Source organism: Paramisgurnus dabryanus, chromosome 15 (assembly GCF_030506205.2).
Source record: "Paramisgurnus dabryanus chromosome 15, PD_genome_1.1, whole genome shotgun sequence".
Lineage (NCBI taxonomy): Eukaryota > Metazoa > Chordata > Actinopteri > Cypriniformes > Cobitidae > Paramisgurnus > Paramisgurnus dabryanus.
Genome location: NC_133351.1, coordinates 17,968,682 through 17,993,554, shown reverse-complemented (window position 1 = coordinate 17,993,554; position 24,873 = coordinate 17,968,682).

Sequence of the window (24,873 nt, the reverse complement as noted above, 5' to 3'; positions counted from 1 at the left end):
GTGCAGAAAAGCTTGGGCAGAATGCTTGGATATTCAAAGATTTATAGGCAAAGATCAGTATTTTAAAATGAATACGGTGGTTTACAGGTAGCCAGTGCAGTTATCTTTGGGGGTGATGTGATCAAATTTGCGCTGTCCCTTAATAAAATGTAGACCCAGTATTTTGGACTTACCAAAGACAAGCAATCTTACAAATGCCACAGTAAAGAGAGTTACAGTAGTCCAAACCATAATAAAGCATGGCTAGTAACCTCCAGTGTTCTCTTTGGGAGAAAGGTTTATTCTTAGAGAAGGCATAACTGAGAGAGTGCATTGATCTGCTTTTCACATTTTAAGTTGCTGTCGAGCACATTGAAAAGTATACATAGCATGCTTGTTTTTAATGCAAATTGTTAAGCATATATTTACATTGAGCCAACTCACATATTAAGTTAACTAGCTGTTAATTGAAATTCTATTTTGTTACAGTAATGGGTAACACTTTATTTCGATAGTCCACTTTAGACATTTTACTAATTATAAGTAACTTTGCAACTACATATCAACTACCAATCTTTAGAGAATTAGTAGACTGTCTGCTTAATATCTACTAACACTTTATTGTGATGATATCTCAACAGACATTCAACTGACTATAAGTATCTTTTCAGGTGCATGTCAACTTATTCCACTAACCCAAACCTCTTCCCTAACCCCAACACTTACAGTCTACTAATACTCTAATGACAGTTAGTTGACGTATAGTTGCAAATTATTGAAAGGTAGTTGGCATGTAGTTGCAAAGTTATTTATAGTTAGTAAAATGTCTAAAGTGGACTATCAAAATAAAGTGTAACCCAGTAAGGACAAATCTGACTTCCAAAAATATGGATTTACGTCAAGATTTAATCACCTTTAAACCTCACACACATTTTTGCGCTGTTCCACTCTAGTGTGGAAGGATTACAAGAGTGTAAGTGAGATGAGGTGATTTACTTTGGAGCACTCTTGGATGTCATCACGTTGCTGTAGATTTGATTGAGAACCAGTGGAGAACAGATGAGAGAGAAATGCCACAGAACACCCAGTGAGTTTTCATGCCATTCATACCCACATTCTCTCTCTCTCTCTCTCTCTCTCTCTCTCTCTCTCTCTCTCTCTCTCTCTCTCTCTCTCTCTCTCTCTCTCTCTCTCTCTCTCTCTCTCTCTCTCTCTCTCTCTGTCAATATCTATATATCTTTATCTCTTTATATAAAAATATATCTATTTAAAAGTTTAAAAAAATACATAAAACATATATTTCTCTTTCGCTCACAAATGTGTACCGATATTAAAGGGACACTCTACTTTTTTGAAAATAGGCTCATTTTCTAGCTCCCCTGGAGTTAAACAATTAAGTTTTAGCGTTTTTGGGATTTATTCAGATGATCTCTGGGTCTGGCGGTACCATTTTTAGCATAGCTTAGCATAATCCATTGAATCTGATTAGACCATTAGCATCGCACTCAAATATTACCAAAGAGTTTCGATATTTTTCCTATTTAAAACTTGACTCTTAAGTTACTAAGAACAACAGAAAATTAAAAGTTACTTTTTTCTAGGCCAATATGGCTTTGAACTATACTCTCATTCTAGCATCATAATCAAGGACTTTGCTGCCGTACCATGGTATAATGATATTACGCACTGCCTAGAAAATACTTCCCTTGGTAACTTTCAATAGCTGGGGACAATTTTCGATGTACACAATGTAACTACAGAAGAGTCAAGTTTTAAATAGGAAAAATACCAAATCTCTGGTTATTTTTGAATGTGATGTTAATGGTCTAATCAGATTTAATGAATTATGCTAAACTATGCCAACAGTGGTACCACCAGACCCGGAGATCGGCTGAATGGATTTCAAAATGGTAAAAATCAAGTGTTTAACTCTAGGGGAAAATAAGTGCAGTGTCCTTTTAATCCACATAATCCAAGCCAGTATGCTAACCATAGTTTTTATTTAAGTTGTGTGATTTTTTTTTTGTCAGACATTGAAATTCATACTACAGTATAAATATTTTTTTCTGCATTTTGTTAATTTGATTTTTAGGGGTCAAGCCCAGAATGGGCGAAGACCCCTATTGTTTCTGTTAGTTTTCTTTTTCTTTTTCTTTTTCTTTTTCGTCCTCCGCCATTGCGGTCTATGGCAGCCTATAGAACCGTACGTAGGAAAGTTATGAAATTTGGCACACTGATAGAGGACTGTCCAAAAAGTCTCCACAGCAAATTTGAAGTCTGTATCTCTAACCCGCTAGCGCCACCAACAGTCCAAATTTGCACTTATGTATTTGCCTATAACTTCTGACCCGTAAGTCCTAGACACTAAATTCTTGTATCCTCTGATTCCTTGGCTCAAGACGATTCGATTGGACCCTATGACGTCATTTTCCGTCATGAAAAATTTTCCGCCATTTTGATTTATTCATAAAACCTACTTTTGCGAACTTGTCCTAGAGCTTTTGCCCAGTTGCCACGAAAAATGGTATGTAGCATCTAGAGACACTCAGGGCAAAAAGTTATTAAAAGAATTTTGATAAACCATTCCGTTTTCGTATAGCGCGTCAACAAATTTTACGTAGAGCCCAAAAAACAGGTTTTAGTGTGTATCTTCGCCAATCTTATGTCTATTGACGCCACACTTGGTAGTTGTGATGCCAGTGAGGATCTGAGGGGGCATGCAGAGTTTCGTCACAGCACCACCTAGTGGTCATACGAATGTTGTGCATGCTTATAACTTTGGCTCTGATCTGTGTTTTTTCACGGGACTTGTTTCGCTGAAGTCCAGAATAGTTGCCGAGTCCAACCTTACCAAACATGCCAGATTTCGCCTTACGGTTAGCCCTGCGCAGCAAAACAGCACTTAAAAAACACGTGCGAATATCTCCGCGAGCGTAATTCTGATCGACTCGAAAACATCATAGGAAGAATATTGCATTACCTTCTGAACAAAAAGTTCTATTGGCGTTGTATTAAAATTTTCATCAGAAATGGCCGAAAATTGCAAAAAACGAAAAATTACCTTTAAATTTTCTGTTTTTACACATAAATGGTTATAACTTCGTAACGCAAAGAGATTTTTTCACCATATTTGATACGCTGATGTACGACCACAGTCTGAGGCTACACAAAAAAAATTGTATGCTTGCACCACTAGTTGGCCTTATAATTGAATAAAACCTTTGAAATCAAGCCACCCTATGGTCATACAACTGTTTCTTCACTAAACTAAAGTGTATAGTCATAAAACTAGCAAGATGTAACACAGTTATGACCTGAGGTTGCATGCACGAATTTTGTCATTGCGCCACCTACTGGTTTTGAGACAGAATATGGCATTTTTTTGGCCTAAAACTACTGTAACAACACATCTAAAACCATGAGTCATCATGGATTATTCCTTTCATGGCTTTGACTATAATCACTAGTGGATGTCCATTTACTCTCTAGCAACCAATGAGAATACCTTATCAACTGTTTTTGCAAGAGTTTTTTCTCTGCATCAGAACATCGCAGAGACATGGGGATGGTCTCTTTTGACTCTTTTAACTTGTTGTAACATGTTGTGACCCATGTTTGCCCACTGTAAGCATCACATACATGTCCTTCAGTGCTCTAATGTCCCATGATTGTCAATAACCGAAGGACAGTTGCAGTAGACAAGAACATAGATTATTTTTGTTGATTACTTTGCATTTTTTCATCTGAAATCATTAGGTTTACCTAAGTTCTTCAGTCTGCTTATCCAAACGCAACTTTACATCCTTCTGTGCCCTTTTCGGCTTGACCCCGGTGATTGCTGCTTGCAGCTATATTTTTTATCTATTTCCGTAATCCATCTGCAAATATGTTTTTCTTCTTTAAGCTTTGACTTCCTAATTTGTCTGCTCTTGTATTGAATCTACTCAAGCATACATTTATTAAATTATCTTTGTTTGACTTCCAAACAGAAATAAAGTCGTAGGGTTTTGATACAACACAAGAGTGAGTAATGACAGAAAGCCACAATGTTTTTACCCTTTTAGTTTGATGATTGACCACACAGTCGTATGACACAGTATAAACCAGACAGGAGAAAAGAGTCTGACAGAACATACATCACATATGTACAGTACATTAGCTCTGTGTTTTTTTCACACCCCACCAGCAGAGACAATGGTGCTGTTTGACACTTCTCCATAATAAGCCTAATGAACTGATGATTACTGCAGAGTAAATATATGCCACACAGAGATAAGCAAATACTCACACAGTTTCCTAAATATTTAATTTCTACACAATGGCTGCATCCCAAACCCACACACTTGTCCACTATTCCAGTAGATCAGAATAAGTCCATCCCAAAATTGTACAGAATTGCATATATCAAGCCCAGGTTGCCTGGATGATTTACTATTTCTGGAAAATCTGAATTATCCATCTATTGTTTGGTTAATGTTGCTCGCAATCCATTGCACTATGGTGAAGGAGCTTGTAATGGTTTACAAAAACAGTATAAATATGTGTCTACAGTTGTTTAGAGGCTTACTAAATATTCAAGAAGTACTTTCCCATCACGTGTACATATTCTAGTGCATAATACAAGTACATACTCTTTTATTTATGCTCAATAAAAAAGCAATGCTAATTGAAACAATTGTACAGAATTTCTTTTACAGATTTTACATTGTACCCAGAGACAAGTATAACGTTTTTGGCCCATCTCTCTCTCTCTCTCTTTCTCTCTCTCTGCTATTTTATAATCTTATCCTTAATATCTCCAAAATCATTGAGTATGGATTAAACAATACTGAATTTGAATTTGCATTGAATTTTATCTACAAAGAGAGTAAGGAGGGAGAAAAAGACTGTTGGGTCGTAACGGCGCTAATTAAATCCAGCTAGTTGTTTGCCGTTTCAAGAGATGAATCCCCAAGTGTTGTCCAATTTTCCAGCGTTTGCGCATAACTTAACACTCATAAATAATTTCGACACGTCTGCGCTTCAGATTCAAAACAAATGACGTCGCTGCTGTACAGCATTTTCATCTGTGATTTTTAAGCAAAGACACAAATCAGCAGACTAAAAGCATTATGGGTGTCTCTGTTCAAACATAATACAGCTGTCGTAGAAAACACACTGCATGTATACACTTATACAATAAGTACTTTGCAATTGTAAGATTTCCAGACAGACAGGAACGATGAATGAGGAATTAGGATTAGAAGATTTGGTTTTAATATATTATTTTATGATTTTATATTATTTTGACCTATGTCACATAAAGCTATATCTACAGTAAAGCTTTCCATTAACTGTCATTGGTCATTCAAAGTCATGCCGAATGCCAGAAACTGCATGACTCGAGGCAGCGTGGGGTAGTTTTTAATGCTCTGTCTCAGCAGAGAGCCTACATGGTCGATAAAAGAGGGATGTTTGCGGCAATAGGAGACACACAGAGAGAGAGAAGAAAATAAATGAATGAGCGCACAGCAGTTGTGAGGGCCCATAGTAATGGATGATATATAACTGGGTTACTTTCCTTGGGGTGGTTTGAACTCTCCAGGAATCAAATCCTCCATATCAGAGGTACATGACCGAATTAGAATGCATTGCTAAACCCTCACTGCTGATTTTTATTTAAAAAGGTGATGCTTTACAACTGCTAACATACCCACATGCAAGTTTGTAAAGCTACATTTGTAATTCAAGCACCTATATAAGGTATTATGGCCGTATAATGGTACATATATGTGATCCTGTAAAATTTAGGGTAACACTTTATTTCGATAGTCCACTTTAGACATTTTCCTAATTATAAGTAACTTTGCAACTACTTATCAACTACCAATCTTTAGAGAATTAGTTGTATGTCTGCTTAATATCTACTAACACTTTATTGTGATGATATCTCAACAGACATTCAACTGACTATAAGTATCTTTGCAGGTGCATGTCAATTTATTCCACTAACCCAAACCTCTTCCCTAACTCCAACCCTTACAGTCTACTAATACTCTAATGACAGTTAGTTGACATATACTTGCATATTATTGAAAGTTAGTTGACATGTAGTTGCAAAGTTATTTATAGTTAGTAGAATGTCTAAAGTGGACTATCAAAATAAAGTGTAACCAAATTTAGTGATATTGAAAGATTACAGCATTTATAATAACATGGTAATAAAAAAACATAATTATTATACTTTTTTTGTGCACTTCTATTTAAAGCTGTATAATTGTTTTTATTTACTCAACAAAAGTGTTAGTTTTCTCTGTCTTTAGAAAAATGTGATGTGAAATCAACAACATGTCATATGTGTCCCCATCAGAATCTACGGTAATGAGTCAAACCACTAGCCACAAACAATTGATATTTTGGCTCTAACCACCCTGTGCTCATAAGTTTAAGTGTAAAATATAACCTTAAATATGCAGAGGTTAACCAAAAGCATGTTAATAGTCACTTAACATCCAGCAAACACCATTCTCACAGATACACAAATGACTTTAACAGCTTGCTAAGTTTTAAGGAAATGGACGTGGTTGCGGTCAGTCCAATATTCCTTTGCATTATTGTTCTCCACATGATCTCTCTTCTCTTTGTTTATTCTTATAGTGGAAAAATAGAGAGATTAACAGATATAATGGGGCCACGTGGGCTTGCAAAAAGTGATCTTTCAAACACGGTTTAAGTCCTTTAAGTTTCATTCTGTACTTTTAAAACATCAACATGAATTATGATGAATTATATTTTCTGCCATACTATCAATGTTAGGGCAGTTAGGGGGCTGGGTGTTCATTGTAATTTTGTCTTTACTACTTTAAATGACAGCTCAGTATTTAATCAGTTTAAAGCAACGATGAGCATTGTAGAGAAATGACAACTATGACCTAAATTTATGGTTCATTTAACTGCAAATGAAAGTATATGTAATAACTTTCTGAACTGCTATTCAAAGTGATAGCTTAGTTTTATAGAGACTAGCTGTCAAATAAAGGCAATAACATTATAAAATTCCCACATATAACAATGATATGCATCTTAATCAGACTGATCTCATGGAAAGTCGTGTTATAATCACGCAAAATTTCATAAATTTTTCCATGTCTGTGGCATGAAATTAATCTTTTTTGTGCCTTGAGCACAAATATTTTTCATGACACTCGCACAGATTTCTACTTTTTCATGTCTATTGCACGACTTTCTTTATCGTTTCATTTTATGTACAGTTTTCTCATTGTTTTTTCCTATTTTTTTACCATTGTCGCTTGGGGTTAGAATCACTTTCTGTAAATCCTAACCCAAACCCCAACTCCAGGCGAGAATAGTTTTAAAAGCGTAAGAAAAACATGTAGAAACCAATACATAAAAGTACATCCTAAACCAAACCTCAAATCTAACCCCAACCGTCACTGGTACAAAAAAATACATAAAATGACACTTTTGTGCCATGGACATGAATAAATGAATCATATTTTGCGTTAATATGCAACCCTGTATCACGAAATTATGTACTCATGTAAATTTTTGATTCTTTTCTTATAATTTCTTTTTTTTTTAAACCATTGTTACCTGGCGTTAGGGTTATAGTTGTGTTTGGTAAGGATGTCCTTTTATGTAAATCTAATCCTAAACTGAAGCGAGAATGGTAAGAAATTAGGACAAAACAGTTGAGTAACCAATATGTGACAGGGACATGTAAACAGAAATGGGTGATACGGTCATGTATAAATGCAGAAAAACATGACGGTGTCACATAAAATAATAAAAAATTTAAGTGACTATAGGTAAGAAATTTCATGATACTGGGTTGGACTATAACACGACTTTCCCTCAGATCGTGTTGACCTGAATGCCAATGCATAATAAATGTTAATCTTTCATAATTAAACACGTATAATAAAGTGTTATCAGAAAGACAAACCCACTATCCCAAATCAAGCATTCATTATGCATAATAAACAGGAAATTAATTGGAAAAATGATCATTTTAATGAAGGTCTATTTTGAACTAATAACTGTCTGACTCCACCTGAGGTGGGAAGGGGATGGGGGGCAAACTAGCAAAGGCATTGTTGTATTTTTTAATTGAGGCATAATTAGTATACAATTGTGTTTATCCCTCTGTGGTCTGTGGATAATAGATATTATTTCAGGCATATTGCTTTATCATAGGGTGTAATTTGTTGACAATTACAATACAGTGATTGCATGTCAGACAAAATCATATTGTTGATTCACGATAGGGGTTTCTTTTGTGGAGACCCACACTAACGGCAACTAGCTGACACACACACATACACACACATCCCTGAAGACTCAGGTTCACACGCATATACTTACTCGCCACATGTATGAAACATTAGCATCAGATTGATTCTTTAAGTACAGACAGCCAGGAACTGCTGTATGCTAATCTGGACCTTTTGACATTTTAATAATAATAGTTCAGTGGGTTTTCACTATGGGATTTAACATGTTTAACACTTAGATATGTTAAAGTCATCATGGCCTTTTATATATTATTGTAGACCCAAGTAATCCCCATCATGCACCTCTGTGCTGCACCTTTAATTTCCTGGAAACACTATCCCATCTGTCATTCTAAACCACATAGCAGAGGATCATGGGAAATGTTTATGCTTTTATTTTTATGTAAAAAATAAAAGTTTTGTGCTCTTAACAAATGCGTAGAAATGTGCCAATCATATTTTACGAATTGTCAAATTCATATGAATTCATACAAAGTGAAACGTACAGAAACATACGTTTATTAGAAAAAAGAAAAAATGAATCCCCACCCCTAACCTCACCCCTAAATGCAACGTCACAGGCAAATCGGTCAAAAGTATACAAACGTGGTCATATGAATTTATACATTATAATACCTTGTAAAAACATACTAATTGTCTCTTAACGTCAATGTATTTATTTTAACTTATATGAGAAATTGTATACCTTCACTGTAAAAAAAATACTTTGCTGCCTTCATTTTTTTGTTTGTTTAATCAACTCATATTATTGTTTTGATGTCAGAGTTACTGAGTGTATACACACATATAAATAAAATGCAAACATGTAGTATTAAACTTCCCTCCATCAGTCCATAATTCTCTGGTCTTGGTATACTATATTGCAGTGGGGAACCTTCAGGGCCTTCTACGCCTTCAGAGAAGGCCTAAAAAAATTTATAAAAATATTTTTTATAATAATAATACAAATAAATAATATAGTATTCAATAAAAATATGTTTTTACATTTTTAAATTTCTATTTAATTCAATTTAATACAATACATGTAATATATTTTCTCTCATCTATGTTCTAACGTTAAGTTTACTGTCAGGTTCATGTCATGAAAACATCTAATCCAATCAGAATCGTCTGTCTCTATTAAGGCCCGGTTATCTGGCTCATTCATTGGTTAGGACTTCATGAATCCCAGGGAAGGCCAAGCTATGTGTTTTGGTGTGGAGAGTGACGGGCAAATCGACCAATCACGTTTTGATTTCAAGTGGGCGGGCAAAAAACAAAACATTGTAAGCCTTCATGAAGTCCTAAGCATGCAACAAACTGGATGCGAGCTGCCGTAAAACACCAAAGACGAAGATCATAGACCGTTAATATTAATACAGTCTAATGGCCCGAATTTCTGCGGTGAGAGTGGTTGAGGTAAATGGCGGAAAACGTGATTGACGTTGTGGCTTGATAGGGCTGAGGTAACGTTAAAAACGAAATTACTTAAGCGCGTACTCGTGAAGAGCACAGCTGGGAGAAGCGCGTGCAGAGGAGCCTAGCTGTGCATATGACGCGAACACGAGAAAAATAATGGGTTTAATTATACTTTTACTTCCTGACAGTTTCACTTGTTACGTGAGGATAGTAATGACTGACAGACGACGCCGAATTACATACAATATAATTTCCTAACTAAATCTGAGAGAATGCGAAAACATTCAAATATTTTTTTCCCCGCTATACCCGATGGGCAGGGCGGAGATACATTTTGGTAGCCCTCGGGGCTCGGGCTAGAGATTTTGCGAGCCCTGGATATCTTATAACAACAGTTATAAGCCACAAGGAGGTGCACTGAGAACGCAGGGTGCTATATTTCCCCTTAAGACTAACAAGGTATCCTACAGCTAAATATATATTTCCAAAAAATAAAAAATAAATTAAAGAACATAATTTAAGCTTGTTAAATGCAAATTTACAGAGCCCCTGTCATTACAGAGCAGCAGAGTCTGTATTTGTGTTTATCAGTTAGATTAAAGTAATTTTAAACTTTAAAACTGCATTTAAAGGCAGACAATGCCCATTCTGTAATTTAACTTTGCGTGCTCAGAATTTTTACACGTTCACTGTATGATTTAACGAAATACGAATAGCCTAGAATTATGGATGGAGAGGCATTTGCACTTCATTGCATATTTTGAAGGCCCAGCTGAAGTACCCACGGTTCGCCACTGCTATATTGTATTATTGCAATCTCTACGAATAAACAATGATATTATATTAGAAGATTCATATAATGTACATTAGGTCAAATGTGTACACATCTGCTGTGAACCTGACAGAAATTTAGCATGATAACTTTCTATGTATGCATACTGTAAGCGCACACTTAGTAGTGAATGGGAGCCATCGTCTTTTGATCTCTACTGACATGACACAGTGCAGGCCCTTCAGGGTTGAACTTAAACAAAATGTACAGCAATCTTTTTTTTTTGCCTCACTGAACCCACTGTTGACTTACTGGCCTACACAGGCTACCCAAATCTGGCCCGAATTCCCAACTCTTGCTGCGATGTAAATCAGGTCTTTTTCTTGTCATGGATACAGGATAAGTTCAGCCCACAGCTGCAGAAGTCCTATGCTGCCCCAGCACACTCTTTATCTGTTCTCCCAGAGGCTATACACTCCCTTTTTCTTGTTTAGTTCACATTCATACGTCCAGCTAACATGCACTTTCACCATATGATTCATGCTAGTTGCTATCTGGATAATTTCTCTCCCCTTCCCCGCCGTTCCAGCACTCCTCTCTTCCTCCCTGTTCTGTTGAGCATCTCTTTGACAGAACTTGATATAAACAGCCTTTGATTAAGCTCTGTGTGACCCAAAACAGTGAGTAGACATGGCCCAGGGGCGGAGGGGCACGAGTTTGACTTTACAGTAAAGAGGAGCAACATGTAGCGTTGATGCCGTGCTATTATCCGATAATGTGATGATGTGATGATTTTTTTTAGCTGGTTTGATTTCAAACGTAACATTTTTAAAACATAGACTGGGTTTATCAGAGGTAGTGGTACTTTTGGTACAAATGTAGGGTACTGAAATAATAAAAATCCAGACTTTACATTTTCAAGATTAGTATTTCTGACTGTGTACGTTTTTGTGTATCTAAAACATGGGCTGTAAAAAGCGCTCATACTTGGAGTCTATGTGCCACTGTTTTAATTAAATACTGTATGTTAAAACCTTAATGTTTAACTGTAAAAAACGTGTGTTCAATAATATGATTATTTTTACTGTGTATGATTTAATGACACTGTTAGATATCTACTACGGAAGTTTTGGTACAGTATGGTGGCATCCCTAATGTTACAGCAACAGCGAACCAGAGTATTGCGAACAGAACTTGCTCTGCGTTCTGGATGGTCGAGGTGCATCGAGGGGATTTGCAATGTGTTTGTTTTAAGCAAGCCTGACGCTATGCAACAACTGTCACCTGTCAACAACATCTGTAGTCAACAGCTTGCTTTCTTCGGATGATCGCGTTTGGCCGTACCTGGTGACTCAAACTGTCGCATCTCAAATCTGTTCACTGTTCATCGATTTGGAGAAATTTTTATGAACATTTCCTAGCTTTTTGATGATGTTGAGTGTATTAGGGAAAATGTATTTTATTGTGGATCAGTGTCGAGGAGTTGCACATCATAAGTCATGTGCAATGCATAAAGGTACAGAACTGGGATGGTATCAGGGGCGCCGTTAGGGGGGGTTCAGAGTATGCCAGGCATATGAGCCCATGAGTACGCTAGGGGGCCCCACCATCATCAATTTTTCCTTTTTATTTTTTTATTGTACAGGTTTAATTATTAACACTGTAGTAAAATGTAAAGTAAATTAATATAAAACTACGGTGAATGACTTTGTGTTAAGTAAAATTGAGACACTTTTAAAAAACAGCGTGCAAGCATGACCTTGTAGATGTAATTACATATTTGGCGGTTCTGGTGGCTTTTAATTTGATTGTGCGGGTATGTATATGGGTGGGTAGGCAACATTTTGGTTTGGGATCAGTTTGGTGGGTTTGCTATGCAAAGTTACGACAAATAGTCGACAGCCCTATTGTTTGGCATTTCAAGGTAAGATCTCACATGCCACTAAAAAGCGTTCATGCTGATCCGTAAACTGCATGTTTCATGAAAAATAAAAAATATTTGTGTTAATACAAAAGAACAGCAAGAGCTTTATTTAGGGAAATATTAGCATAGCGACTGCTGACAACTATTGCATTTCTAAGACGGACAATAACTTAATAGGCGTAGTTAAAAATATTATTTTCTAAATAAACATGAAATAGGAGAATTGTATAAGCCATAATTGAGTTAAATTTTAAATGATTAAGAGCTGGTTTTAATGTGACAGCGCATCATTTTCAAAGTGAACGTGATTTATTTTTATTCAGGTTTGCAACGGAGGTTTTGCCCAAAATAGTAAACTTAGTGCAGCTATAATAAACGCTATATTAGATTGTTTTTAACATATCCTAATAGAGAATGTCGATTTTATATTTATGTTTGAGTATTGTTGTGTTTAAATATTGCTGTAATGTTGTTAATGTTTTGTTTTAATTTAATCAGATTATTAAGACTCTAATTTTAAACGCCATATATTGGTCGTTGTAATGGATTGAAGGCTAATATGACGGTACAAATGGAGTGACATAATTTTCGAGTTTAAATTAACTTTTGTTTGCTTCAAATGTTTGCTTCAAATGAATTTCGTTTAATATAATTTGTCTCTTAGTTTTAATCAATGTTTTGTTGATAAGTGTTGTGAATATTAAAGAAAAAGAACATTAAAGAGAACACCGTGCATCTCATTACGTAACAAATATAAACTACTGCAATACTACCAAATGCCAAAACATGCAGTATTATCTTTGTAATGATATAGTTGTTGTTGGATGTGCAAACTCATATTATGGAGTATATCACTTTAATTGCTTTTCAAAAAACAGCCTTCAGTGCACAGAAATTAAATTTGCATGCCCATCAGCAGCACATTTGATTGCGGCATGCTTTTGACTTTTAAAACTCAACGTCATATTTAAAACTTTAGCCGATTGTGCTTTTTGCAATTTCAGTGTCACTGGCGAAGGGCGTGCGCGGGCGAAGCGCACACTCTTAAAGATCAACGTAATATTAATTTTAATTTTGCCGGCCACCCTTTTTGTCATGAGCGGAGGACGGAACACATACCACACGCAGAGAACAGCGACATAAAGAGAATAGAAGTTATTTAGTGTTTTTCTGACGAATACAGTCAGTTCGTAAGAACATTTTTAAATGGACTATAAGATCCTCAATATGAACTCTGAAGAATGAACTATTATAGGCTAAACATAATTGTACACATTTCGCTTCTAAAACCGCACAGAACACTCGACTGCCGCGACTTTCAAAGCTCCTTCCAGAGATTTCCATAGATTCACAAATGCATCTTCATGCATTATTCTTCTTTTAGTGATCTATTTAAAATCACGTGAATGTTTTCTGCATTTCCAGATTAAAATGATAGGGTATTCGTTTTTCGTACAAATCTTTTTTTTTGCTTCATGCATTTATTTTTAGTTGCAAATGCGACCTGTAAAATTAAATAAACGCACTCAACTGAGTAATTTTATATAGATACACATAATGGTATGAAAATCAAACAATCATCTAAAGAAAGGGGCCCAAAATTCTGTCTTGCATACCCCCCTTGAAACTGTTCATTGCGCCCTTGGATGGTATACACATTATACAACATATTGAATCTTTTGGGATACAGGACCTATTGTGTACCTTAAGGAAGAATTTTGTACCAGTTAAATTTTGAAATTTAAAAGTACCTTTAAAAGTACAAAATAGATCATTAAGGTATACAGTAATGGCGCTTTTCCATTGCATAAACTTTGGTTTAGTTTGGGTCGGGTCAGCTTACTTTTGGGAGTCTTTCCACTGGGTGCAGTACGTAGTACCCGATACTTTTTTAGTGCCTACTCGGTCGGGGTTCCAAGCGACCTGAGCTGATCCCAAAACGCAAAACACCGTAGATCACTGATTGGTTTGAGAGAATCCTCCCTACCAAGTCATCTCTATAATGTAAAAGATTAGCTTTACCCTCATGCTCTCGAGTAAACATGTTGTCATCTGTGCTTTGCTGTAAGTTCCCAAACTCCCTTTTAGCAAAAACATCCATAGGTTGTGAATCAGGAACACCATAACAGTTTTTTCCAGACTTGCAGTTTGGGGCGGCACATTCACGACACGCACGACCACATATGCTTAAATGCAACTTAAATGAATCTCAGCGGAGCGTGTTGACTGATGCCACGGGTGTCTGTACAGAAACTGTCATGTGAGACAGAGGTAGTGATAAACGCGGAGGAGGAGCTGAGTTTGTTAAAATGTTGCAGATTTTTTTTTCTTTCTGAGCATGCAACAATAAACATGGTCAATTTTGAATTTATGTAAAATCTGTTCTGGTTGCCCTAAAATCAAATTTCTCCAAATCAGTGAAAAGAAAAAAATATGCAACTTCCTTCTGGGTCTGTCCATTACCATTGAAGCATTTTGCCGTTAAAGAAAAGTCTGTTGTCATCTGTGCTTTGCTGTAAGTTCCCAAACCCCCTTTTAGCAAAAACATCCACAGGTTGAGAATCAGGGACACCATAACAGTTTTTTTCCAGACTTGCGACACGCACGACCGCATATGATTAAATGCAACTTAAATGAGGCTCAGCAGAGCGCGCTGACCGACGCCACGGGTGTTTGTACAGAAACTGTCATGTGAGACAGATGTAGTGATAAACGCGATGGTCAATTTTAATTTTGACTGAGAAATAAATGAATGAATGGGAATATACAACAAGGCTCTCACATGAAGTCACAGCAGTAGGCAGCGCAAATATAACGACACGCCTATAATCTCTCCCACTCCGAAGTGTTACTAAACTCGATAGAAAGCTAACAAAGCCAAAGGTGAGCTGGCCTGACCTGACCCAAACCGTGGGGTACTATGCAATGGAAATGCGCCATAATGTACCCAAAAAAGTACAACATTGTGTTATGTTTAATATACCTGTAAAGGTACTAAACGGAACTTTACCCAGCAACAGATAAGGTACAGTAAAAAAACATTTCTAAAAGTGTAGCCTGAATCAAAACAGATAAATGTGAGTTTGCTAATATGTTGCCTAAACTGAAATATGGCTATTGGCCAAAATGAAAGAATTTGAGGAGGACCTGAGTTTTTTCTTTTTAAACATGCAACAATAAACATGGTCAATTTTGATTTTATGTAATTTTATGTTCTCGTTCCCCTAAAATTACATTTCTCCAAATCAGTGAAAAGAAACAAAAATGCAGCTTCCTTCTCGGTATGTCCATCACCATTGAAGCATTGTGCCGTTAAAGAAAAGTCTGTTTTGTAATGATGAACACATTTAAAATAGAAGATGAATAACAAACGGGACACTGAGCCCACAGATTAGGGATCAGTGCTGGTCTGTAACTTGTCTGCCACGGTGTTTGTGACTAGGTAATCCCTCAGAGTAATGAAGGTTTTCTCTGAGTTTGCGTGTGCTGTACAATTCACCTCGACTGCTCAGCAGGGCTATTAAACCATCACATCCATCTTTGTAATGAGTGTGTTTGGGTTAATTCCCATTAAACGGATTATCTGTGTGTGTGCGTGTGTGTAAGGAACATTAGAAAAGATCAAGGGTAAAGTGTAAGAAATTTGTATTGGAGTGAAAACAGATGGAGATGGTACAGATAGAGTGTGCAGACAAGAGGCAGGGAAGCGGAAAAACGAGATATATGATACAAAGGGGAGATTTGTGTGAGTACCTGCTTAACAATTCAAGAACGTACTGCAATTTCCTGTGAGATCATAAAATGTACTATGTGTAAACAAAAGTATGTACATGCAGTACATGTAGGCCTAATGTTTCAAATATCTTTTTTCTTACTCACACACACCCGCACACACAAACCCTCCTATTTTTTTCTTGTCTGATCTACAGGTCATCTCTAAACTGACAGACAGTTGGCCTTTACTCCATTGTGTCTGTGCAGGACTTTTGTCTGATTAGTGCCAGATCCATAACTCTCTGATTCGTTTGAACATTGTGTTTAGTCTTGCTCTATTGTTAGAAATGCCCTTTTCAGTCTCTTCTCTCAATTCAATTGACTCAAAAGCTCACCTCAGTGCTTGAGATTCACTCTTTAGAGCTCTTGACTTTGCGTCTCAAATCACGACTTCGACTTCTCGAGTTTTGAGTCTGTAGTGCTCTGTGATCTAAGATCCCGTTTTTTTTAAATGCAAATGGAGGTATACCTTTGGCAGGCCGTTTGAATGCGAGTATTATTCTCTGCACTTAAACACATCTGGAATCATTCCTCACCCTTATGGCTGTGTTTAAAATATCTTACGGCATCCATACTCGGCCCTTCGTCATGACACAGCCACAACTGTGACTCCCTTATTCCACACACTCCTTTATTTCTCCCTTCACATGCATAACAACGTATCATGTTATCACATTACCTCGAAAACCTGCCGGCGGAGGGAACACAGTGACGCTCGTAAGCAAAACTCCAATTTTATGAGCTGACAAAAGGCTGAACGGATAGTTCGCCCCTGCACACACTGCTGTAGCCCAGAGGAACCAAAGTGAAAGGATATTTATGTTCTGCTGGTCAGCAAAGGATTATAGAGAAAGGGGAATCTAGGGTCTGCTCATGTCAAAATTTGTTCTGCGGTCTTATCCCCTACTCTGTCGTTTAACAAAATTAAATTGTGCAAGACATGACAGCGTGCCTTAGACAACTTCCATTTTGTCCCATACACACAGAGGAAAAACATTACGCTATTCTAAAAAAATGGACAGGTGGAATTTCATAGTATTTATGTATGTGTACTATTTAAAAAAAATGCTGAAGTAATGACTTTCTCTTCCTTTTTTTTATTTAGCACAGTTTATTTCAAGGTGTTATGTGTAAATTATGTACTGTGTAAAAAGTGTCATGTTTTGTCATCTTTATCACTACAATACCCCAAGGCTCATATTTCAGATTATTTTGTATGTAAGCGTATTTAAGCCACATGGTTTTACATGTCACAATTTTCTTCTATCTAGAAGTAATCATCACTAAATATTTCATAGACATAACTTTGAAAACAAAGTGTAAAACAGCCATGCTGGTGAACTCGAAAACCTAAAGACTTAGTCGACGTGCACACCAAAGCTTTTACGGCGGTGGCTGGCATTTGTTTTCAGATGTTTTCGATGGAAGCACTGCGTTTTTCAAAAAAGCCAGCAGCTGGCAATTTTTTCCGCGCTGAAAGCCGGCGCTCTGCTGTTTTTCCGCGCTGAGCGCAGAGAGTTGAAAAATATTCAACTTTGGATGAAAAGCTCAGCTCGTCAATGTCAGCTCTCACACGGCTGTCCAATCACAGAAGGGGCAGGACAAATATCACACAACCAACGATTGCATCGTACAACCATTGATAAACAAAGCAAACATATCACAGCAACCAAAGCACTCAGCTGAAGAAAGCTGGCATTCGGCTGAAATAAAGCCGGGCGTTTTAAGCCTCGTAAAAAGCTTTGGTGTGCACACCCCTTTAGGTCTAACCAGGCCTTTTAATTATGGCATGGTGTAATGATAGCATATCAAAAATATCTTATTTCAACAGTTTTATAAGTCTGGCCTATCAATGTACAATGCACATGGGACTTTAGAATATCTCAAGAATCAAATATATTTTTTGAGGTTTTTATTTTCATTATTAAACACAAGACATTTTGGACATGATGTGTCTATTGCTCAATTAATATTAGACAAATTTAATATTAATTAATTTAATGCAAATAACTCAAAACAGATGTATTATTGCAACATTAATTTTAAAGTAAATCACATTCCAATTATATGGAAAGATGGCCCTAGAAACATCCACAGATGGGCGCTCTGACATTTTTCAGTCAAACAGGTAGTCCTGCCCCAAACTCATGTCAGGATATAAATCAGCATTGTTTTGAAAGCACCACAAAGATACCTTTTTTATTTAGAAAGTTAACCTACAAATGGCTTACCGTAGAGTCTCTGCTTTAAACTGTGGTTGTGGTTAAATTATTTTATTTAAAGAAAATGACACACATCAGCTTTTCAGCATGAAGCAATCCTGGATAAAATAAATGTGAAATGAAAATTCACGTAGTAATTCAATCAGCAGTATCTGATTCGAAGTCAATTTTGCCAGAATCCATTCTGCTTTAGACGTTTGCCATGAGGAGCTCAGTTGCAAACGTCTATAAGCGCCATCTCTGTCAAAAATGAGATAATGATATTGACCGAATGCTCTTGGCACGTATTATACATTCATCAAATATCTTTGCTTTAAATCCGCTTAATCCCGGCCTCAGGCCATTCAGAAATACTGGGTTATTGGGAGAATCTTTTAAGGGTATGATAAAAATGTTCATTTACAAGACGCACTTAGAGGGTTTTGCATTGAAGCTCTTCATATATTGACAGATAAAAAAAATACCTTAATTAAATGGCCAGTGAGGCATTTATGGTTTTATTAGAATGTGCCCTTACAAAAATGTTCTGATAAAATTGTCTATGTATATTTGCTAACTACATTATTTGTTATGTGTTGCTATTTTTGTTCATTTTTTTGTGGTATATAGTAATCAACGCTTGTATATAAAGCAGATTTTAAATCACACTTGAGCGCATACAGAAATTGAATGACCTGAAATGAATAGGTCCCTGTACAGTGTCCACACTGTTCTGGATGAATGCCAGCAGTGTGAATGCAGAAACACTTATAAAACCTCAAAGCGTTCATTTCAAACCCGAGAATGAGAAATGAATGTGGCGGCTAATGACAGTGTAGGGGATATAGCTCAAGTTTGAGCCAGATCTGTGTGTGAGTGTGCACATGTGCTTGTGAATACTGTTGTTTTCTAGTCTCCATTCTGACAGATAAATGACTGTGATATTGTTTGTCTACTGGCTTGCTCTCTAGCTCACATACATCTGTTTGCTGGAGCAGCGACGTTTCAGAGTTCACACATAAACACATACCTATAGGTCCGTTTACACAGACTTGTAATGTGTCTGCTGTTTTTCTGTCAATGAAAAAGGAGCCTGTGTGCTCAAAAAAAAAAAAAAAAAAAAAATATTCCTAAGGGTTTGCTTAGTACCAAATGACACCAGACTTGAGGCAGACTTTTATAAATGTGTATTACTGTCCAATATTGTGAGAATTTTGAATTGAATATGTTAAAGAGTAACTAAACCCCTGGTCAGAGCCTGACTCCACCCACTGGCAATATTTGAAAAATGCAAGAAAAGTGGGCAGATTCCAAGGAGATAGAGGGGACGAACTAAGTGTGTGGTGAGATCGTAACAAGGGCGTGGTGATCTTGAACCTGCTTACATCACAAGTCATTTTTTGGACCCACCATCCAATAGAAAAATTCAACTGCAGTAGCCACCGTTCAACCTGAAGAGGGCAGCACTCAGACGTTTTTACACCATATATTGCAGTATTGAAACACTTTATATCCAAATGTCAAAAAACGTACTAAAATCAATGAACAGCACTAATAAAGCCCCATTCTTACAGATCATTAACTAAAAAAAGTTGGTTTAGGGTTTAGTTACGCTTTAATAAAATTTGTAAATACAATTTTGAAATGCCATAAACGTAAAACATGAATTAAGTTCAAATGCATTTGTATGCAGTTCCAATGATTTAAAATGTACACTTTAAAAATAACTTTAGGATAAAAGTTAATCGTATTTCAGTTATATACAGTATAAAAATAAATTTCCCCCAAAACTAGGAAGCAAAATATTTGTTCTTTTCTGCAATAGAAGTCAAAAAACTTATATAACAGCCTCATGTTTGACTATGACAGTTCCTGTGTGTGTATGTGTGCTTCTTTAACGCTGTTCTCTGCTGAAGAGAATCTAGAAAGTACCAGTGTGCTAATCTGAATAACAAAGTGTCAAATTTTCAAATTTTCAAATTTTGTCAAATTTTCCTCAGTGTGATGTGTTGTCATTCCCGTCTGCCTTTAATTTCCTCTCCGTGGCACAGCACACCTGCACCCTCTTTCATTTAGATGTCTCTGTTGAAGACACTGCCGCTTCATTCATCTTATCTCTCTTTCCTCACCGTCACCCTAAATTACACAGTGCAAGAGAGCAGAAGAGAGACAGACGGTGTCATAAATACTGAGGGCAGAGTGAGAGAGAGACATACAGAATGTGTGTGTGTGTTTGTGTGTACGCACGTGTCCTCGTAAAACAGGCCAAATGTGGGGTTTAAATTACCAGACCCCATGTGCCTAGAAAACATTGCCTAATAGGCTACAACAAACTTCCTCACATAGACGGGAGAGAGAGAGAGAGAGAGAGAGAGAGAGAGAGAGAGAGAGAGAGAGAGAGAGAGGTGGTGTGCTCAACATCACTGTTAAACTTTAAATTATTCTCTGAAACCTGTCAGCCTCTTTATACATTATGGTTCATCTGGGGCTCTACCACTCTCTACTTGGGACTCACTTTACACTGTTCTCAGGTAACAAGTAAGTTAAGAAAATACATGAGCTTTTGTGTCCTGTACAGATTCTATCCAAACATGGTTTTGAATAGGGGTGGGCGATATTACCAAAATCTTCTATCACGATAGGATTAATTTTATATCATGATAACGATATGTATCACGGTAGAGTTTTTTATGTTTTAATAAGGTTTAAATCTTTAATACCATAGAAATGTTCATAATTCTCACAAAAAACATATACAAGCATAGAAAGAAGATAAAAACAAACAAAACTCAAGCTCTCTGAAGATACACAGTCAATAAGAATGATAATAAATAATTATGCATGTATGTATAGGCCTATATATATTTTTATTTAAGGTAGAAAAGTGATTTAATCAGGAGCGAGAGATTTTTTTCTCAATGCTGTTTGATTAACACGAGTGACAGACAGGAGCAAAATTAGGTAACTTCCCCTTTAAGACCAAAGTCCGGATCCAATACACTGTTACACATGCGCTTTCTCTTTTAGCTGTTTACTTTCTCTTAAGACCTTACTGGTCGTGTTTATGATGATGCTTGCAAAGACGGGAATTTTGACGCATATGTGTATTTAAGGCCAATAAAGCGGGAAAAATGCTCACGAGCTTAATAAGCAGAGGTCGCGCGACTTTCTACCGGTTAATTTTGTCTACCGGTTTATCGCCCACCCCTAGTTTTGAAGATAATTTTAGCTTGGTGTGTTATTTTATTTTTTTATAAATGTTATAAGTTTAAAGAAACTAAAAGGGATAGTTCACCCAAAAATGAAAATAATGTCATTAATGACTCACCCTCATGTCGTTCTAAACATGTAAGACCTCAGTTTATCTTCGGAACACAGTTTAAGATGTTTTAGATTTAGTCCGAGAGCTTGTTGACCCTTTATTGAAAATCTATGTACGGTATACTATCCATATCCAGAAAGGTAATAAAAACATCATCAAAGTAGTCCATGTGACATCAGTGGGTCAGTTAAAATTTGTTGAAGCATCGAAAATACATTTTGGTCCAAAAATAACAAAAATTACGACTTTATTCAGCATTTTTTTCTCTTTCGCGTCTGTTGCGAATGCACGTGCACAGTGACGCTGCTGACGTGTTATCATTAGCCATGTTTGCGAAGATTTTTTTTCAATCTCCCTCAGACTGTAAATGAAGCTCGGGCGCAAAACAAAAAAGCTGGGGCGCACCAGATAACACGTCAGCAGCGTTGTACTTCAGCAACGTTTTACGTCAGCAGCGTCACTGCAGTTTCGTGCACACAGTTCAGACCTGGAAGATAAGACAATGCTGAATAAAGTCGTAATATTTGTTTTTCTTTGGACCCAATTTTTTTTCAATGCTTCAACACATTCTAACTGACCCACTGATGTCACATGGACTACTTTGATAATGTTTTCATTGCCTTTTGGACATGGACAGTATACCATACATAGATTTTCAATGGAGAGTCAGAAAGCTCTCAGGCTAAAACATCTTAAACTGTGTTTCCAAAGATGAACAGAGGTCTTACGAGTTTGGAACAACATGAGGGTGAGTCATTAATGACATTTTTTTCATATTCTAAAATTATTAAATTAATATTTCTTTAAAAGAATTTAACTATTTCTTTAAATTCAAATTTGGTAAGAGCCAAACACACTATTATGTCACAGCTATGAAGCATGGTTTGCTACCAGCTAGGCATCCTCATTTTAGATAGCATTTTATTGGGCAAAAATGTATGATACTTTTTGGTCTGTTTCCCCATTTGATAAAACAATACATTTTAAATGCAGACAGCATATATGCGAAAAGTGATTTTTTTTTGAGGGGGGGGGGGCTAAATACCACAAAACTCCAATTTCCTCCAAAATATCATGTTGACATGTTTGAATGTTCAGCATTCAGAAATCTTTAAAACAATTTAGACTATAACTAAAACCTGCTGGCAGCTCAATATTAGCAGAGTATTATGAAGTGGTCACTACCTCCAACAGTCCAACCACGTCTAAATATAAATTGGCTTTTTATCTGAAACACCATAAGCAGGGCTAAAATTTTGTGCTATTTACATTTGTACTACCTCATCATGAATGGACCGAACAATGGTCATGCCAACCTCAGGCAAAGAGGAAATCTGTGTTTATCTTTCTTTCAAATGCCCACTTCCTGCTTTTATCTGATTAGCTGAATTCTGACGAGCATTGTTTGTTCACAATAACCCTGGACCATCATCAATCGACCCAGAGAGCTTTCAGGTGTTGAACGGGGCAGAAAACAAATATGTCCTTCCTCATCATTAGCTAAAGTTGTTCTCAGTCGCATTTCTAACATCTGCAAACCCTGATGTAATACTCCATGTCTAGTTCACAGTGAAATTGCTCTGAAACTTTCTTCTTTTTTCAAAGGATGTCTAATGGAAAACACGGGGGTCAAACAAGGTCACTATAATGTGGCCGCCTGAGGCATCAAACGTTGAAGTGCCAAGGCCAGGAGATTTTACATGGGAGCTGTAAATCTTTGGGTGGGACTCATTGCTATAATCATCATTTATTAGAGAGAGATTTGCACAAGTGTGTGATAAGAACCCCATTGCATAAAAAGCTCCACTAAACCTTAGAGACCTGCGGACCCATCGGCTCCATCTCTTACTTGAGTGAGATTTAGTTTCCTTTCCTAGTATTTAATGACTGCTTATTATGTTTCTCTGATTAGCTCTCCATACTGAGTAATGGATGCAGGAATAACAGCGCTCTATATCTCTATCTGAGCTCCTCTATTGAAACCCGGCTGAAGGTAATATGCCATAAAAAAGCTCAGACCATAGCAAGGGTGAAGGGAGGGTACATTGGTCGATCAATCCACTTTTATGAGCTTTGTCTCCTATCTTTCTCTTCACTTGATCTTACTTTCCCTATTCTTTTTCTGCCTCCTACCATCGAGACCAGAGGGACAGACCTAAAAAAGATGTGATGGAGGAACATCTTTTTGGACACATGGTTCAATATGTGACCCTATATGTAAAATCCAGGCTAAAACTGTATAATCTAATTATGAGATTAGGAGCATCATAGATTATTATGAATTTCATAAATCATCACAAATTTCATAGATTTGACTTTAATTTAATTTTTTGACGTGGCCTTACTCAGTCAGTATTAAAGATATATAGTGCATATTTTTAAAACAATGTTCTTTACATTATGTGCAAAGATTTTTTATAGGAAACAGTAAATTGCAGGCAGGTCATGTGACTAGGTCACAGCTCCATCATACTTACTGTACAATATGTTTGTTAATTCTCTCCCTGCTGCTTTTATTATCTTGTTCTCTAGCTTACTTCATTTCGTATTCTACCCTTTTACTCTATATCTCAGTGGTGGAAATGACAGTAGATTCGTACCATCCCCTGGCTCGCGACCTACCATTGAAATACTTCATCAAGCCAATCGATAAAACAGTGGTTCGTTTCCCCAGCTAATGTCAAGTGTCTGAGGACCTCTACCTTGATACATTATTAAACACACGTATGCAGACTTGAGGCAAAGAGGTGGAACAGAAACACCAGAAAAATGAAGGCAAGAGCTGACAGAGAGAGAGAGAGAGTGAGAAAGAAGGAGAGAAAACTTAATTGAAGGCTGATTACTGGCCCTTGGGAGGTTACAGTTTATTAATATGTCACTTTCAATAAAGACGCTCCCGTATTTAGATTTGTTGTTACCATGGCAACTTCATTTCTTTTTTTACTTTTCACTTTTTTCTCCTTGGGTGGAAAGAGAGGTTAACGACACAAATCCTCCTGGCGCTCAGGTTGATTTTCAAACCCCTCTGTCTAACATAATCAGTGTCTCGCATTTCGATGGCTCTGTCTTTGCCCTTAGTGCCAACTGCGGGAAGAGAGGAAATATTTTATGCCCGTTACTCATTATGTGTTCATTTTTTCAAGGCAATGAAGGGCCCACATTTAAACAGCCTCTGATATATTACTTAAGCTTCACATTTAAATGATGTG